Here is a 19,963-nt window from a genome sequence, read left to right as displayed (position 1 = left end):
GCAACACCTACCATCCAATCAGGAGTGAGTATGCAAATTAACCCAACAAAGCTGCCGGTTAATTTGCATATGCAGATGCTGAGCAGCCGGGGTCAGGGCTGGATGCTTGCGTTGTCACCATGATGATGATGCAGGCATTCCACACCGCCCCAGCTGCTCAGGGCCTCTAGGCAGTGTGGGAAGGCGGAAAGGTAGCTCTAGCCAGAGTGAAGGCGGTGCTGGCAGCCAGGGGAATGAAGGTCCATTCTTGCATGAATATTCGTGCATCAGGCCTCTAATAAAATATAAATATATATTATTAATTTTAAACAACAGGGAAAAGCCTGGCCAGGTGGTTCAGTTGGTTGATTGGAAAGTTCTCCCATACACAAAATGGTTGTGGTTTCAGTTCTCCATGAGGGTACATACCTAGCTTGCAGGTTCAATTCTTGGTCAGGGCAGGTATGAGAGGCAACTGATCAATGTTTCTCTCTCTTCCTTTCTCTCTCTAAAAGTCAATAAAAACATATTTTGGGGTCAGAATTTTTTTAAAATATAGTTTTATTGATTTCAGAGAGAAAGGGAGAGGAAGAGAAAGATAGAACATCAATGATGTGAGAGAATCATTGATTGGCTACTTCCTGCATGCCCCCACTGGGGATCGAGCCCACAACCCAGGCATGTGCCCTTGACCAGAATTGTACCTGGGACCCTTCAGTCCACAGGCTGATGATTTATCCACTGAGCCAAACCAGCTAGGGCAGAGTGAGAATTTAAAAAAAAATGAAGAAAACACATCAGGTCTATAATACAATCTAATTTGTGTAAATTTAGACTATTTACATATGGTAACCCTATTATTTAATCATTCCTTTCTTGCCCAGCTCCTTTGGCTGAGTCTTGAGAGAAGAGGAAGGGAAAGGCCAGACCATGGGAAGTAGTCACCACATGATAATCCTTCTGTAGGAGGCAGGAGAGCTTAGGCTGGTTAAACCTCAAGATGATGATGGAGGCTGCAGCTCCCAGCTTTCCACTGGTTACAAATGATGGGCTGGAGGGGTGGAGGGGGTCCATGGGAGAAGAGAGCGACATCTGTAATACTTTCAACAATGAAGTTAATTTTTTTTAAAAAGAATGATGGCCTGATCCCAAGCTGAGCAGGGGTATGGTCCCAAGGGGAATGTGCCTTCACAGGTTCAAGAAGCTGAGGGACTGGCAATGACGGACAGTGTTCCCCAATATTCGCCCCAGTCTGTGAGGCTGTTTCACAAGGTCATTTAATAAGTCAGAGGACCCCAGACATTGGTGTCATCAGCACCTTTTAATCTAGTTGCCTCAGATTCTGTTTGCTCTCTGAGTGGTCGCATGAAAACCCACTGCAAATTCTTCCTCCAGCTCCTGTCCTGCTCAAATCTATCCTTAGAGCATTTTCCAGGCTGTGTCACTCTCACTTTTAAGTCTCACTCTTGGCTTTATGCAAAATATCATCTTACATGTCAACCTCCAATGTAATGCCCCCATTCTAAACATCCTGATTATATTACAATGGTTAATGTCTCATGCTGCTACCCTGCTTCTGTGATACAAGTCTACCCATTGATCCTCCCTTTAAACATGCAAGTATTTGGGGAGCTGGGAAAATATCGTCTTGATGTGCTGATGAGGGGCATTAATGGGGAATTAACAGAGGACATCCGAGAGTGTGAGAGGTAAATTTGAATCCTCATTCATTTTCTTCAACACATATGGACTATTAATTGTTCTTATCAGAAAAATGACCAGAATGCCCTAAACCACTTGTGTAGCTTCTCATCATGCCACTATGTCAAGGGGGTGTCAGGACGTTGCATGAACTCAGACTGTCACTAAAAAGGAATATGATTATTGACTTTCATGTGAGTTGCTTACAATTTTGTACCTAATTACTATGCTGTACAATAATGATTATGTGGACCATTAAATGTTTCATTAACATTTTATGTCTTTTATTTGATTAGTACAGCAAACTCTACTCATGTGTGCTCAGTGATCATAGTTTATTAAATGTGCAACATGGTGTTCTGACTATAGAGCTTGATCTCCCCTAGTCTAGACATAAGGACATTTAAAAATATGTGGTTTTCTAATATTTCCTATTTTTATCCTTATGATAGTCACCAGAATTGTCATCCTATCTAATAAAAGAGAAACATGGTAATTGGCGTAGGACCGCTACACTTCCCATTGGTTAATCAGGGCAATATGCAAATTACCTGCCATCCAAGATGGCGGCCGGCAGCCAGGCAGCTTGTAACTAACATGAGGCTTGCTTGCTTCAGTGACGGAGGACTCCAACGTTCCCCGCCTGCTGTTGCAGGCCTCTGAGCTGCAACTCTAAGCAACTATGTAACAAATATAGAAGCTAAACAAAACCTCAGTCCACGGGGGCTTCACCCAGCTGGATCGCAACATTGTAAGCAAAGGCCAGAAACTTACTTTCAGCAGCGGGGGCCTAAGACTGGAGCCAAGCCTCAAAGCTAAAGCTGGCCCAGAATAAAAAAGAAAAAAGAAAAAAAGGAGCGGTTGGGAGCTTCAGTCACCCCCAGCCTGAAAACAACCCTCAGCCCCTCACCCAGACTGGCCAGGCACCCCAGTGGGGACCCCCACCCTGAAGAGTGTGTGACCAGCTGCAAACAGCCATCATCCCCTCACCCAGGCTGGCCAAGCACCCCATTGGGGACCCCCACCCTGATCCAGGACACCCTTCAGGGCAAACCAGCCGGCACCCAGCCGTGCACCAGTCCTCTACCCTATATAGTAAAAGGGTAATATGCCTCCCAGCACCGGGATCAGCAGAGCTGCGAGGTCTCCTGGCACCAGGATCAGCGTGACAGTGGGCAGTGCCCAAACCCCCTGATTGCTCTGTGGCTCTGTGTGTGACAGGGGGCGGGGCCACAACCTCCCTATCCACCCTGCTCTGTTCATGACAGGGGAAGGCGCCCCAAGCCCCTGATAAGCCCTGCTCTGTGCTTGATATGGGGGAGCTCCCCAACCCCCTGATCGCCTTGCGGTTCTCTGTGTGACAGGGTGAGGCACCCCCCACCACCCCCCGCCCCATGGGCCTTGCTCTGTGTGTGACGGGGTAGAGCCATAACATCCCCATTGGCCCTACCCTGAGTGTGAGAGTGGCGGTGCCCCAACCCCCTGATCAGCCCTGCTCTGTGCATGACAGGGTACAGAGCCCCAACCCCCTGATTGGCCCTGCTCTGTGCGTGACAGGGGGTGGCGCCGCAACCTCCCCATCGACCCTGTCTTGAGTGTGACAGGGGATGGTGCCCCAACCCCCCAATCGGCCCTACCCTGAGCGTGACTGAGGGTGGCATCACAACCTCCCGATCGCCCTGCTCTGTGCATGACATGGGGTGGCGCCCCAACTCCCCAGTCGGCCCTGCTCTGAGCCCGACCAGTGGCTGCACCTAGAGATTGGGCCTGCCCTCTGCCACCTGGGAGCAGGCCTAAGCCAGCAGGTCATTATCTCCCAAGGGGTCCCAGACTGTGAGAGGGCACAGGCTGGGCTGAGGTACCCCCCTCCGCCCTGAGTGCACAATATTTTGTGCACCGGGCCTCTAGTATGAATATTATATAATGTAAGGTTATATAATAATATAATATGATATGATATGATATGATATGATATGATATAATATAATATAATGTAATATAATATAATATAATATAATATAATATATAATATCATGTCATATAATATCATATAATAAAAACTGACTTAAAATAAGCATTCTGAAAAAAATAAATAATTTGGATATTGTGATAAATGGATTGAGTCACTGGGCATCTTAGTTCGAGGAGTTATTCGCATACAGCATGAGTGCAAATGCCCTAATTCTGAGTTTTTCAGTTAGGTAAGTTGAGGTTACGTTCATTGGCAGCATACATTCAGAATGGTGACAACAAATGGAAGCAAGTCCTTTTAAATAACGTAATGTAATCTGGGCTTGAAAACTTTATACTACTCTATTCAGGCCTCTTATTAAATCTAAAAGATAGGACTCTATTTCACAGGTAAAACACTTCATGTGCCTGATGAAAGGTGATTTCATGTCATTGAATTGTGGTGGGTGATCAATTCAAATTCAGGCCCCAATAGCTAAACCTTTTATTTATTTATTTTTAATTAGGAGCATACAAAATACTGCCAAATCTAAACCATCCTAAGGTGGTGACTTATATGGAGATTAAATAATTTGTTGCATTGTTAAATTAATAATTTGACCCTCAGCTTGTAAAACCTAATTCTTGGTCTTCCTTTCAATATCCTATGAACCTCAGCAACATGGATCTGTAATCCTCTGCTCATGTTAGTTGTTCTAAGCCCTATATTAATCAGTTATTTTGCTTTGCTAGGTGGCTGATGTAGTTAGTTTCTCCACAATAGTTTACAATTTGTAATAATTCCAGATCTCCCATTTCACTTCCCTCATGCACTCTAATTTTTATTAATATTTAAAATATGGGAGAATTTATTCTCAACACTCCCTGTAGTTTGAGATACCCCCCCACCCCCACAAACACACATTTTTGACTAGACTACTTGTAGTAATGAAAGGAAGGATTATTTAATTTATTGCAATCCTAAAACATCTTCTCTTGCTTTATCATTGTCACATATATTGTAATGAACGTACATTTCATTTGCTGCAAGAATACAAGACCGGTTTACAAATGATGAAATATAGCACTTTAATTTTTAAAAAATAATTATAAAACATATATACAGGAGGGCATTCCTGTCAGGTTTGTCATTCCTAAATAAAAATATGGAAACAAACAGACCGTATAATCCAAAGCTTAGAATATATAATCACAAGAAAATAAAGAAATGACACAAAGAGGCTCCTATGTAACTTTAAGTAGTTAGCAGCTTACAAAGTAAGAAGGCTTACTGGCTATAACGTTAGTTTTATGTCATTTTGGATAGACTATATTAACTAGAAGTTTGGCCAAATGCTCACCTAGATTCTTCTGTATTTTTAAAAGATGTGATTAACATTTACAATAGGTGACTGTAGGTGAAGCAATTACCCTGCACAATGTGAGTGGGCCTCGTCCAATAAGTTGAAGTCCCTAAGAAAAAAGACAGGTTTCCCAAAGAAACAATCTTGCCTCCAGACTGCACATAGAAAGCAAGCCCTTCTGAGTGGCCACCCTTGGACTCCAGCCTACATCGTCAACACTCTTGCCGGAATCCCCAACCAGCCAACCTGCATTGTGGACTTTGAACTTGCCACCTGCCAGCCATAACAATTGCATGAGACAATTCCTTAAAATAGCTCTTTTTTTTTTCTCCATCCTATTTCCTATTGATTCTCTTTAGAACTCTGACTAACACGATAGCCACTGCAGAATTCTATGAATTTTATCATAAAACAAACAGGAGTTGTCCAGATCATAACCAGTAATAATCAAAATATACAACATGTTTTCTTTTGAGGTCTCTCCTCACTTGTGATCAATTTCTGGGCAAAGATCTCAATTAGAATCATCATTAGCAAAGGTTCATTAAACATGGATATATGTAATTTTACCCTGAAAGTTGTTATACAAACAGAGGAGACAGCTTGTGACGTTTTTCAATCCATGTTCTATTTTAGTTTTTAAAAAATATGACCCTTCAATCCAATTGAGTTAGACAACCTCCGGTCATGTTTGCACTGTGTGAAATTTAGCTCTGGCCATTTCTTATTGGTCCCAAAATAGGCACCCACTGCAGGCTGCACTCACTTTCTTTCTCTTCTAGGAATCTGCAGGTAGGTTTCAATATCTGTAGCCTCTGTAAGTCTTCTCAGGAATGAAGAGAAAGCCAATTTCAAAGAAAAAGAAGACAAGGATAAAGCAACTGTATTAAAAAGCAGAGACAATACTTTCCCGGGATCCATAACAAATAGAGAAAATAAAATCCTAAAACCAGGTAATTTGAATTTAAATTAATAATTACATTTAGTAAAAATAGAATTTATATTAACCGGACTCAGTTCCTGAAATTTGAGTATATATCTTTCTTTAGATTCCATGAAATATCTCATTAACCTTATACTAAATTACTTTTGCCTTTTCACCATCTTTTTACATTTTTGTTTTCTTCTTCTTTGTGCTAATTTAGTGGCTTAATAATAAGAGCTGAGATTAAGACCAGCATGTTTTCCTTTTGATAAAATTAACTTTTTTTTTTTTATCCTTTGTTGCCCTATATTTCAATTCTTAAGCAATTTGAAGAGATAAAATCAGTGCCTTTACTTTTAATTCTCTGTCACTTCATGAGGCTCATCATTTTTCCCAAACAGCATTGAATGTATTACCACACACACACACACACACATACACACACACACACCTCAGATGATGCAAAGAAAACCAAACTGGTTTTGATTATTATTGATTGTTTTAACTAAGAACTTAAGAACAAAGGGTCACAAATAAAACTCTGGGAAATCTGGAATTGATTAGATTTTTAAACAGCTGTAAATAGTCCAAAATGATAACTGAGAATAATGGTTCAAAATAATTAGTATAGAAAATTTATCGAAGGAACAACCAAGATGGTGGCATAGGTAAACACCTGTGCTTGATGCTTCTCACAACCACATCAAAACTCCAACTAAAAACAAAACATTGATTATCCAGAACCACAGGAAAGCTGGCTGAGTGGAAGCTCTATAACTAGAAGGAAAGAAAAAAGTGCATTGAGACTGGTAGGAGGTGCGGAAGTGTGGAGGTACGGAGGCGCATGCAAAACAGGCTGGCAACTGGGTACACTGTTGTTTGTTTATTTTTTGTTTTTTTTGTTTTTTTTTTCAATCAGGAGAGAGATACAAGCTCCCAATTGCTCTGAACTCCAGTTCTAGGTGAGACTCTGGGGACCCAGACTCATACAGGAAGAAACTGGACGGTCTGACATCAGGCCTGAACACAAGGGCAGCTTTCTCTCAGAGGTGCTCCCAGCAATTATTGTTTCTGCATAGGGCCACGGGACACAGAGACCCGGGGACCTCTCCAGTGCAGGTCTGAATGGCAGCCATTGCTGTTTGCTCTTCCCTGGTGATTCCCTGAGATTCCGCCCCACCCAATTTACAACCCCACCCAAGCTATGCATGGTGGCTTTTGCATATGAATGGCCTCTCCTTTTGCAACCTAAAAGCTAACAAACTGAAGCTGGGTCAGAGAGCTCCAAAGCTTCCAAAAGAAGGCCTAAGGCCCCTCAGCAGCAGCCTGCATTGCTTCACAGCTGGGCCTCATCTGGGTACTTCCAAACCCAAAACAAAGAGGAGGAATCTGCAGATCTCTCTGTAGCTCCTGCTGGTGGCCTCAGGCAGTGGCTGACTATGCACCTCTTTGGAGATCCAAGAGCCAGTGTACCCAGTGGTCAGAGTGAGACCATACCAGAGTACAATGCTTCACATCCATAAGCGACACACTCAAGAGGCAGAATCAGTGAGCACCAAAGCCCCACTGCAACAACTCCTGTACCATAAGGGTGGCTCCAGCACAGCATTTCTCCCATTGTAGACACAGCTGGTCCTCACAGCCAATTGACCTGGAGGTCAATTCCTCCCAGTGATACCTACAACAATCAAGGCTTAACTAAAACAAGACTGTGCACACAGCCCACAAAGGGGTGCACCAAGAGTGTCCACCTCAGGTAATTGGGGAGGCTGAGCCACTGGGCCCTATAGGACCCCTAGAACACAAGGCCACTCTATCAACACAGGGAAGCAGCCAAAATGTGGAGACAAAGAAACAGGTCACAAATGAAAGAAATAGAGGAAAGCAAACTACTGGATATAGAGTTCAAAACCGCGGTTATAAGGTTACTCAAGGATCTTCTAGAAACCTCCAAGAAATTTATTGAGACCCTCAAGGATACAAAAAAGGACCAATCAGAAATTAAGCATACACTGACTGAAATAAAGAATAATATACGGAGATCCAACAGAAGATTAGAGGATCCCAAGAATCAAGTCAAAGATTTGAAATATGAAGAAGCAAAAAACACCCAACCAGAAAAACAAAAGAAAAAAGAATCCAAAAATATGAAGATATTGTAAGAAGCCTCTGGGACAACTTCAAGCATATCAATACCCAAATTATGGGGGTGCCAGAAGAAGAGAGAGAGAGCAAGATATTGAAAACCTATTTGAAGAAATAATGACAGAAAACATCCCCTACCTGGTGAAAGAAATAGACTTACAAGTCCAAGAAGTGCAGAGAACCCCAAACAAGAGGAATCCAAAGAGGACCACACCAAGACACATCATAATTAAAATTCCAAGGGCAAAAGACAAAGAGATAATCTTAAAAGCAGCAAGAGAAAAACAGTTATCTACAAGGGAGTACCCATATGACTGTCAGCTGATTTCTCAAGTGAGACTATGCAGGCTAGAAGGGAGTGGCAAGAAATATTCAGTGATGAATAGCAAGAACCTACAACCAAGATTACTCTACCCAGCAAAGCTATCATTTCAAATTGAAGGTCAGATAAAGAGCTTCACAGATAAGAAAAAGCTAAAGGAGTTCATCACCACCAAAGCAATACTATATGAAATGCTGAAAGGTATTCTTTAAGAAGAGAAAGAAGAAGAAAAAGGTAAAGATAAAAATTATGAACAAAGTGACAACAAATACATATTTACCAACAAATGGATCTAAAAATCAAATGAATACAATATCTGTTGAACAGAATAAACTGGTGAATATAATAGAATCAGGGACATAGAAAGGGAGTGGACTGACAATTCTCAGGGGGAAGGGGATGTGGGGGGTGCAGGAGGAGATTGGACAAAAATCTTACACCTATGGACGAGGACAGTGGGGTGGGGGGTAAGGGCATGGGGTGACGTGGGAACCAGGTGGAAGGGAGCTATGGGGGCGGGGGGAAGAGGAATAACTGTATTAATGTGAACAATAAAGATTTATTTAAAAAAGAAAATTTATCGAGGAAGGCAATAAAGTGATTAGAACTTAAATTTGATAGCATTTTAAGTAGGAGCTAGATGTGGTGAATAAGTAAACATTTCTTATCCATTTTCTAGACCTCACCCAATCTTATCCAATCCAAAAAGGACCTTCACTCTGAGCAATGCAAGAACTTAGTAGCAGCAAATCAAGAAAGCATAGGGTTACTGCATGGCAACTTTGGAGACCCAAAGCTTTGTCAGATAGAAAGTCAATACCCTGAACAATTACCCAGCTTATCCATTGCTTCAGTTTAATCAAGAATCTGTGTGGATAGTCTACTTGAAAGTGACCAGGGCTTTCTCAAAATAGAGGTTTATATTGGGAATAATCTCTTCTGTTCCTGATACATGGTTTTCTTTTATTACAAAAGTTGAAAAAAAGCAAAATCTTGACTCTTCCCCAGAAAAATTGTTCCATCTCTGAAGCAGTAGTAACAAAGTGTTTTTAAAATATGCTATATAAGAGATAATGTTTAAGAAGAGCAAAAATGATAACTGCCAATTTTACTAGTCCAGAAAGGACATGCTATAGAGACATTGATATATGAAAAAATTAGGGATGAATAGTGTTAGGCAGTGAATCTGTTATCTCAGATTTATGTAACAAAACTTTCAATGAGCCAATCAGATCTAAATGTTTCTGAATAATAATTACACTGACACCAGATATATGTATTTAGCTGATAAGTATATCAAATTTTCTTTAAAATAATTCATAAGTGCCTCACCATTTCACAGGCTGAATCTCTGAAGCATAAATGCAGGTATATTTATTTAAAAAGAATCTTCTAAAGATGTTCTTGAATGCATGGCCTTGGCTGCTTACCTATTATAAAAAGCTTTGTGTTTATAGGGTTTCAATCATTTACATTTAAATGAAGATGTCTATGTAGCACATTCCACTAAATAACAATTTGTCTTTCATGGATATGGCTTTGGTTGTTTATTTGTACTATGGAAACTATGGCATCAAGCATTTCCTGTGCAATTCACAAAAGCTTAGTATGATTTGATTCCAATATCAATCCTATATAATAAAAGGCTAATATGTAAATTGACTGAACTGCAGAATGACCAGTCGATATGATGCAAGCTGATCACCAGGGGGAAGACACTCAATGCAGGAGCTGCCCCCTGGTGGTCAGTGTGCTCTCACGGGGGGGAGAACCACTCAGCCAGAAGCCAGGCTCATGGCTGGCGAGTGCAGTGGCGATAGTGGGAGCCTCTCCCACCTCCGTGGCAGCGCTAAGGATGTCCGACTGTGGGGAGTGGGCTTAAGCCATCAGTCGGACATCGCTCAAGGGCTTCCGGACTGCGAGAGAGCACAGGCTGGGCTGAGGGACTACTGAGTGCATGAATTTCATGCACTGGGCCTCTAGTATCTTTATAAATTCTAAATGAAGGAAGTCAGTCTCAAAATCTAGCCCAGTTGCAGTGCTTCATGTTTGAATGAAGGGCAATGTTGAGCACAATATGGCATCCACTCTGCAGACTTGTCCTTTGCACCCGCATTTATCCCCATGCACTCACAGCTTAGTGGTCTTAAGGAAGTCTTAAATTAAAAATGGAATTAACTTAAAGGGCATTTCACATAACACTTTCTATGTCAAGGGCAATGAAACAGATGAGAAATGGACTATCTTCAATGCAGTGGTATAGTATTGGCCACGCCTTAGGCAACTCTATACCATAGGTGGCACTAGCAACAACAGTAGCGGTGGCATCACGGTCTGATGACTTGGATTAAGTTTAGGTGGGGTTGCAGTGCCTCTATCTTTACTATAGCGGTTTCCTTTCATCGGGCTCTCATGGATGCATAGCACAGAGTTGGAGCTTTCAGGCTGCTGCACAGCAGGAGCTCTCACCACTCTGACAACATGCCCCAACATTCAGGTGACTATGACTATAGAATCAGCAAGACAAGGCAACTTAACAGCCAGCCCCAGGGGCAGGAGTAAAGATTCCTTCATGAGGCTGAGAAAAACAGGGCCTTCTGAAAATGTTTCAATGCTTGGTGCACAGCCTTTCATCTACTGCAGTCTGTACATCACTTCCTCAGAGAAGACTTCCCCTCCCTCTACATATGCTTCTGTGGTGCTACATTATACTCCTTCGATAAACACATCACACCTTTGCTTGTATAGTACCTACCTCCTCTTCCAGTTTGTAATTGGCAGGAGACCATTTACCTGGCTTGTCTTATTTATTGCTATATCCCCAGAGCCTGGAATATAATAGGGGCTCAAAACCTGTTTGTTGAATTAATAAAATGGTTATCTTGGATGGGCCGATCCCGATGTCCCTAGACGTCTTCCATATACAATGAGCAAAGAAAGCAATCTTGGATATAATAGAATGTTCTTTAGTACATAAATAGGGGCAGAGCTCTCTTTAAATTATTAAGAGGCATAGAAAGCTCCTATAAAAGAAGTTAAGCTATACTCTTAATCAGGACTCATACACATATGCATTTGTCTAGGGGTCTGATCTATAAATGGCAACAATGGTGTTAGGAGAGTGCAATGGTGGAAGCAGAGCAAGTGGGATGTAATAAAAATCACTTTTAATGAGATAAAATCACCTTTAATCCAAATGTTCCCTGAGCCCGTTAGGTATGTGGACCTTACATAATGTCAGTTAAACAAATTGTCCTTAGAGCTATTGAAAAGAGCCCCTTTTCATGCCAAGAGAAAGGACCACAATCATATCTATTTGTAAATATCTCTAGAAATGTCTGTGTGGGTGGGTAGGAACAGAGTATTTTCATATAAAATCAGAGCTGATCTTTCTCATCTTTGGCTAAAGCTCTTCCAGGCACTGGTGTTGTTTGGCCCTGGACCTCATAATCTGTGTCAGATACTACGCTAGTCCCTCAGAATCCAGTGGTGATGGAAACACAACAACATCCAAACAAAACGCTATTTCTGCCAAGGAACGTTGTCTAGTAGAGGAGACAGACATGAAAACAGACCATTTCAAGCCTAACTGATAAGTACTGTTATCAGAAGAAGCATAGAAGACATTAGGAGCAGAGAAAAGTCAACCACTGTATTATCAAGGAGGGCTTCTCAGAGGAGGTGGCATGGCTGAGACCTATCAAATGAGTAGTACAAGGTTACACGACCAGGCCGAATGGGGAGCCTGTGTGATGGTTGGTACAGTGTAGTGTCCTGGAGAAATGCCAGTTGTCCAGTGCTGAGAAGGCAAGGCCAAGGTAGCAAAAAGGTGTAGGCAAGGATTGGGAGATCAAACCAGACCACAAGGGTGTTGGAAGCTGTGGCAAGAGGCTGCACTTTACTCTGGAAGCACTTGAAATGCTCTAAGAGTTTTAAATTGAGGAGTGATGGCATTAGCTATGCATTTCAGAATGATGACTCTGGCTGTAGAAAGTGAAAAATAATAGAGGATTGAAGACTGAATGCAACAAGTCTGGAGATGAGGCAGACAGTGACAATATCAATGGCAGATGGGAGTGGTCTGAATGCCAAGACAGAGAATATGACAAGTTTGTAGAAGAAATCTCAAGTGCTGCTACGAATTTGTTGATTGATTTGAAGGGATAAGACAGAGGAGAGATATTTGCTTCGGCATCTGGGTGAACAAGACTTTTCTGACTGCAGAAGGAGAATCCACAGGGACTGAATGAGGTTGGCCCATGGCTGGTATGTGTGCAATGCAAACCTGCTGCGTGATACCGGCCCAAGGAAGACAACGACAGAAACCTCTGTGCTGCTGAACGGGAAGCCCCTGCCATTCACAATTCTTCCAGATTCAGCTCCAGCCATAATGCTGTTCTCTTAAAGACTTAACAGGCAGATTTTCGGGGAGTTTGCATGCAATTACTCCCACCGACCTCGGCAGCATCAACTTTGTTCCCATCATCTGCTTAAGAAAACACACCCCTTTCCCTGAGCACACAACTGCCCTGGTGCTTGCTCTGGTGGCTGCTCTCTGGAGTACTTTTTCACATTTGTGGACACTATTGCAATTGAAGATGGTTTGCGCCACCCCTCCCCCTTTTTTAAATTTCATAGAAACACAGACTCAATGGGACAAGGACTAAAACCACTTCCCCATCTATTTGCATCTGGCACCTCCGATTCAGGCTCTTCTCCTGTCTCAGAAGACGAACCCGTCCACTTCTTCCCTGGATCCAGTGCCTCTCGCTTTCTGCCCCAACTTTGCCTTCCTGTTCTCTGCAAATAATATTTCCATTTATCTAGCTTCTTAGGAAAAATGCCTTTTAGCCCTTGATCCCTTGATTTTGCTTACCGTAAAATCCAATCCAGCAAGCCCTGTGAACTCATCACCAAAATATATCCCCAAACCATCCACTTTTGCCACTTCATCCGCCACCACTCTAGCCCAGCTACCATCACCCACTGCAAACACCCCACTGTGACAGCTTCCTCCCAGGTCTTCCTCATGCTGGTCGTGACCCCTCGGGCTTGTTTTTCATACAGCGGCAGAGTAATCTTATAAAGTCCGCATCTGAGCACATCAGTCCACTGCTCAAATCCTCCAATGACCTCCCTTTAGACCCGAATGAAATATAAATCCCTTTCAATTGCCTGCAAAGCCCTACAAAAACTGGTTCTGTTCTTTCTCTGCATTAACAATATACAACTCTCCCCAAAATCAAACAAACAAAAAACCCCACAATATACAACCCTCCCATCCATGGGTTCCGGTTAGAAGCAGGCTTTTTCCCTCTTCTTCAAATTCTCATTTCTGCTCAAGGACTTCCTTACTTCTCTGCATAAAACAATCTAAAAAGACTAGTGCCCCCAGTTCACTGAGGACTTCACTTAAAATTTTAACATATCATTTAGAATTCAACCAGAGAAGCGGCAGAAAATAAAAGAAAGAGAGAGAACATATACAGGAGTAGGGCAAAAGTAGGTTTATAGTTGTTTCTATGGAAAAAGACATGCAGTTTATGATTATAATAATACAAAAATAAACAAAAAAATGTTTTGTTTACACAGAACTGTAAACCTATTTGGCCCCACTCTGTATATACACACAAAGAGAAAGTATCTATATCTATAGAGAAATATTTTAGAAAGAGAAATATGTCAACATATCAACATTTAGAGTTCTATCAGAAAAGTAGCAGAAAAAATGTGTGTGTGTGTGTGTGTGTGTGTGTGTGTGTGTTTGGAGAGAGAGAGAGAGAGAGAGAGCGAGCTGGCTTAGCAAGTCCAAGTTTGTAGGGCAGCCCATCAGGAGGGAAGATCATGAGTCGACTGGAACTCCACAGGCATGAGACTGTTGTCCACAAGCAGAATTGCTCCTGTCTTTCAGGGAAACCTTGACTCTGGTTTTACAGCCTTCCAACTGATTAAGTGAGGCTCATCCAGCATGGTTATTTTTACATGAAGTCAACTGATAATAGATTTTAATTGTATCTGCACAATTTCTTCACAGGATAATCTAAATTACTGTTTTACTGAAAAACTGAGGACTGTAGCTTAGCAACATGGATACTTCAAAAAGCCACCACAGTCACCTATCGGCTCAGAGCGGCCTTCCGCTATCATAGTGGCCACATCGGGACCCTGCCAGCTCCTGGTTGCCTATGTCCTAAGCCCGCTTTAATGTTTTCATAGCCTATGTCACAAGCTGACTTTGTTTATTTGCATATTGTATGATTCCTCTAGTAGCTCCAGGAAAACAGGGACTTTGTTTTTCACTCACCAGTCTATAGTTATTTAAGATATTTTAATGAATGAATTGACTAATGAAATGGTCACTATAAACTTACTCAGAAAGGCGGAAGAGTTCAGAGTGTGACGCAATTCAATTCTCTACTCAGCTCTGTTCTCAGTGTCTGGCAATGAGTGTTGTGGGACCTTTAATTAAGGACGTGGTGACCAAAGAGCCTGAGGGTGTGGTCATCTATCACCCAAAGTGAGAAGGCAAAGACTGGCCATGACTTACTTTATTTTAGTCTACTTGTAAAATGTTGTAAGGGACTTAATTTCTAATGCATGATTATTTCAACCTGATCAAGACGTCTGACACCTGTTAACACTTTTTCTCTGCAATTCAAATCTTAGATACTCTTCTGACCATTAAAGAGTACCCTTTATAAGAAAAGAAATTAACAATGTCGTTCTTAGACAGAAAGAAAAAAAGGTTGAGGGGGGGAGGAAGGAAGGGAGATTAATCCATGCTCAATTTAAAGTTTTTTTGTTTGCTTATTTTTCCCTTTTGTTTCAATGGGCAGAATATAGTATGCCAAATTGCCGTTTTAAACCATTGAGTTTTTATTTCATAAGTGTCTTTAAAAACACAAACAACAGCCCTGGCCAGTGTAGCTCAGTTGGTCAGAACATCACCCCATACACAAAACGTGGAGGGTTCAGTGTCCGGTCAGGGCACATGTCCAAGTTTTGGGTTTGATCCCTAGTGAGGTGCATGTAGAAGGCAGAAGATGGATGCTTGTATCTCACATTGATATCTCTCTCTCCCTCTCTCTCTCTCTTCCTCTCTCTAAAAATCAATAAAATGTATTTTAAAAAATACAGACAGCATTGTTGAAAATAAATTTTACTTCATTCAGATTCCCATTAAAGGAATGGTCTGTGTGGTCTAAAAAGAGTGAATTAGGGGCACAATGCTAATTCAACTGATTTGCATTATATACTGAGAGGCTATCATGTGACAGGCACTGTGTAGGTGGTGTGAGGAATACCAAAATTAGCCTTTGCTTTTATGGATCTTATATTTATTATATGTATACATCTTCCTCTAATTTGTCTCTGAATTTACCAAGCACAAATTCCCTTTTCCAGAGTTACCTTTTTTTTGCAATTAACTTCAGCTAAATAAGTAAATATCACAAACACATTTAAAACATTTATGTTTGCACAGGAACCTTTCACACTGTTGTTGATGTGAGAGATTAGGGCATATAAGAAGCCAAACCCAAGGCAAAATAAGTAAATAATCAAACTAACAAATTATGAGTCCCATAGATGAAAAAGCTATGGATATACTGAAAATCAATACTTCATCAACCAATTTTCTAGGTGAATGAATGTACAAATTATTCCCAGGGAGTGAGCTCTACGTTGGGTCATTGCAAAGGAATAGTCTCCCAGGCCACTCAAGGTCCATTTAGAAAATGTATATGAACTGAGCCAGACAGTCTAGATATCAAAGTGCTTCCTTATCTCACTTAGCAGGAGGATCTGGCAGACTGAGAATCTTCCAGAAGAAAACATATTAGGCAACAAATATCTCCTTAAATTATACACAGTGTAGGAAATTGGAAATGTTAGAAAAACTCCTTTGAGACTATCAGCATACAAAGATTCTTAGCAGAGCAAATATCAGGTTTCAGAATAAATGGTTCTCAGTGGCCTAACATTTTCCATCAAATTCCTACTAAGAGAATTTCAAAGCTTGCATGATGACTGCCCAAGGCTTGTTAATGTTTCTGCATGGGAGGTTCTCAAAATTTTGCTCACTTTCAAATACAGGCATTCTCCTAATGAGCCAACTTTTCATAATGCAAATTTTATATGATTTGATAAATTTATTTTGGAGAATAATAATTAATATTTATTTTATACAGTGGAATCATAAACTTTGTTCTATTTTGGGGTTTATAATAAGACTTGTGCAAAATCAAAGCAATAAAAACAAATAAAGGAAAACTCTATTTAAAAAAGCAAAATAAAACTGGATGGAATCAAACATTGGGTCTTGCAGTGAGATTTACATTAACTTGCAACATTAAAAATAAAATGATCTCCCTGGCCTGGTGTGGCTCAGTTGGTTGGGCATCATCCCGTACACCAAGAAATTGCTGGTTTGATTCCAGTCCGGGCACAGGCTGCCATTGCAGGCTTCCTCCCTGGTAGGGGGCGTGCAGAGGCAGCCGATCATTGTTTCTCCCTCACATTAATGTTTCTCTCTCTCTCTCTAGAAATCAATAAACTATTCTTTAAAAAATAATAATAAGCAAGCAATAAGTTAATAAATTGATTAATTAATTATTATGAAACTTCCTGTGACTCATTGGCCAAACCACATGTGGAAGTGATATTTTTCTCTATCATTAAGAAAGGAGCACCAGCAAGTTTAAGCCCTTTCTCATTTTATGTGAGATGCACCAGGACAAACACAAATTAACATATTAAATGTTCCTAAACACATAAACATAAAATGTACATTAATTTGTTATACAGGCCTTCCCTGCTATCTGAATTATAAGAGCTGGTATTTATTGAGAACTTACTAACCTTTCCACTCACTGTAATAAGAAATTGACTTACATTTACATATTACTTTTTTCATCCATAAATGACTCTATGAAGCAAATATTATGTCATTACCATTTTCTAGATAGAAAAATGATATACAAGGGAATTGGACATTTTCCCATCATCACAAATCTTGGAAGTGGCAGAACACAAGTAGACTTCAGAGGACAGGCTCTTAATATCACTATATAATACTGCTTTTATGAACTCACTCAGGTGTCCTCCTTTTATCCACAGAACACTCCTCATCAGTTATAACAGCCAGGAAAATTTGTAATTATACGTCTAGGTGTTCTCTTATTGACTTAGTGTCTGTCTTTCTCTGTGGTTTGTCACTCCTGGCAGATGGGACCATGTTCATAAAATGCAGTTTCAGGCACTGAGAAAATTATCATAAAATTATTATTCACTTAGTATCAACTACGTGAGTGGATGATGAAGAAATGAAGGGAAGGATGAATGAATTCAGGACAAAATCATTTAAAAATTATTTTGCCTTATATTATCACCATTTTTCAGTCAAAACACTTACAAGCGAAACTTGTCTTTGATAAGTTAACCTAGGAAACTTTGGTCATTTGATGGCCACTTTAAGGTGCACATTTGGAAGGATGTAATGGTACCCACCAATTGCTCTCTTATACCTTGTCATCCTCAGCTCCATTTCACTGTCTAAATACAATCGACTGCCATTTAACAAACACAAGGCAAAGTTCTATACATCCTACTAAATGCACACTGTTTCAACAGCTGTTCAAGCTGCAGGACTCAGACCTATTACCGCTTACTCCTGGCAGGTGATTCCCAGAATTACATTCACACTGATTCAGCTGCTGAGTCCATATGAAAAAAAAAAAAGTCATAATAATATTGGCTTCAGTATGAAAAAATACATAATTTACAAACTCATGAAAGCTCTAAAAAAACTGGTGGTGATATTTAAAACGAGAAAATATTGGTGGAAGCATAAGAAAGTAAAAACAAGAAAAATATGAGAAAAAAACAAGACCTTGAATATATCAAAAGAAAATATTTCCTTATGATCCATTTAAGTTAGTCAGTGAAATTTTTTTATTGTTACTAATTACCCAAACCCTCACTTCTATGATTTTTTTTCTTTTTATTAGACTGCAAACACTTTAATATTCATGGAAGAAACTGTCTTCTTGATGTGTACAGAGGCTTACCTGGTGGGAGAGTATTTAGGTCTCATGAGAAAAGCATACCATATTATGACCACCCCATCAGTACTTCGTTGGGCCACCTTTTGCCTTCAATACTGTGGCGATTATTCTTAGCATTGACTCCACAAGATGTTGAAAGGTGATGCGAGGAATCTGACACCATGCCTGATGAATAGCACTGTCCAGTTCTGTGAGATTGGATGGTTGTGGAATCAGCTGCCTGATGGCTCTTTTAACTTTGTCCCACAAATGCTCAATTGGATTGAGATCTGGTGATTGTGGGGCCACCTAAGCAAGGTAAAGTCTCCCTCATGTTCTTGACACCACTCCTGCACAATACGAGCACCATAGCATGGCGCATTGTCTGGTTGGAAGAAACCATCTCCATTGGGATACGCCATCAACATGATAGGATGAACTTGATCAGCAACGATACTTAGGTATGTTGTGCTATTCATACATTGTTCCACACAAATTAAAGGAACAAATCATGCCAGGAAAACATGCTTCAAACCATAACACTGCCCCCACCAGCTTGAAGGGTTGTACTCATGCATGTGGGGTGCATGCTTTCATGCTGTTTCTGCCAAATTCTCACACTGCCATCTGCATGATGCAACTGGAAACGTGATTTATCAGACCACATGACTTTTTTCCAGTGCTCGACTGTCCAATCCTTGTGTTCCTGTACGAATTGGAGATGTTTTATCTTGGTACCTGCAGACAGCAAAGGTGTTTGAACAGGCCTCCTGTTTCCATATCCCATACGATGCAGTGTACGGCTAATTTATCTACAAATGTCAGGTGGTCATAATAATCTAGCCACTCACTGTATATACGTTCCTGTACATGGAACAACGTGTGTTCTGTCAAGACCATGGTATACCTGAGCTGCAACTGGAAGACAGAGTTTACAGGGACAGGGAATTTGGGTGCATCTTGTTTGCAAGTCCTATGATAGCTGACTTCTTTGTTCAGTGGGTGAGATAAACTCCCCCTTTTCTCCCCTTCCCCTTCTCCTGTCCAGCAGCTATCTTTCCTTCCTAACATCCCCCAAGTGATACCATCCAAATGCTTTTGGGGTTTTGTTGTTTGTCCCCCAGACTTTATTTGTCCTTGGGTTTAGTTGGCATAAATGGCATGAACTGGGTCTTTGTTCTCTATTTTCCTAGGCCAGTGTGATTTAAGCTGTGTACTTTCTGATTAGGGAGGGGAGGTACAAGCCATTTGCTCTCAATCAAGTGTCCTTGGTTGAGGAAGATAAGGTCTTGTGATTCACAAGCTGGTCTTGTTTAATCTTCTTGTCTCAGTTTCTCCATTCCACTTGCCTAGGGATTATCCTAGTTTCTTACTATCCTGCCACAATCCACATACATAGAAGCAACTCCTTCTTTACCCCCATGATGTAGTAGTGGATGCAAAAAATTAAAATTATGTATATAGATATTGGTGTGCTATGTTGCTTTCTATCATGAATTGATAGTCTCGCTGATTTGTTTCTTTCATTTTGAGG

The sequence above is a fragment of the Myotis nattereri genome, assembly GCF_964212035.1.
Source record: "Myotis nattereri genome assembly, chromosome: 1".
Taxonomy (NCBI): Eukaryota; Metazoa; Chordata; class Mammalia; order Chiroptera; family Vespertilionidae; genus Myotis; species Myotis nattereri.
Note: the sequence above shows the minus strand (reverse complement) of the source record.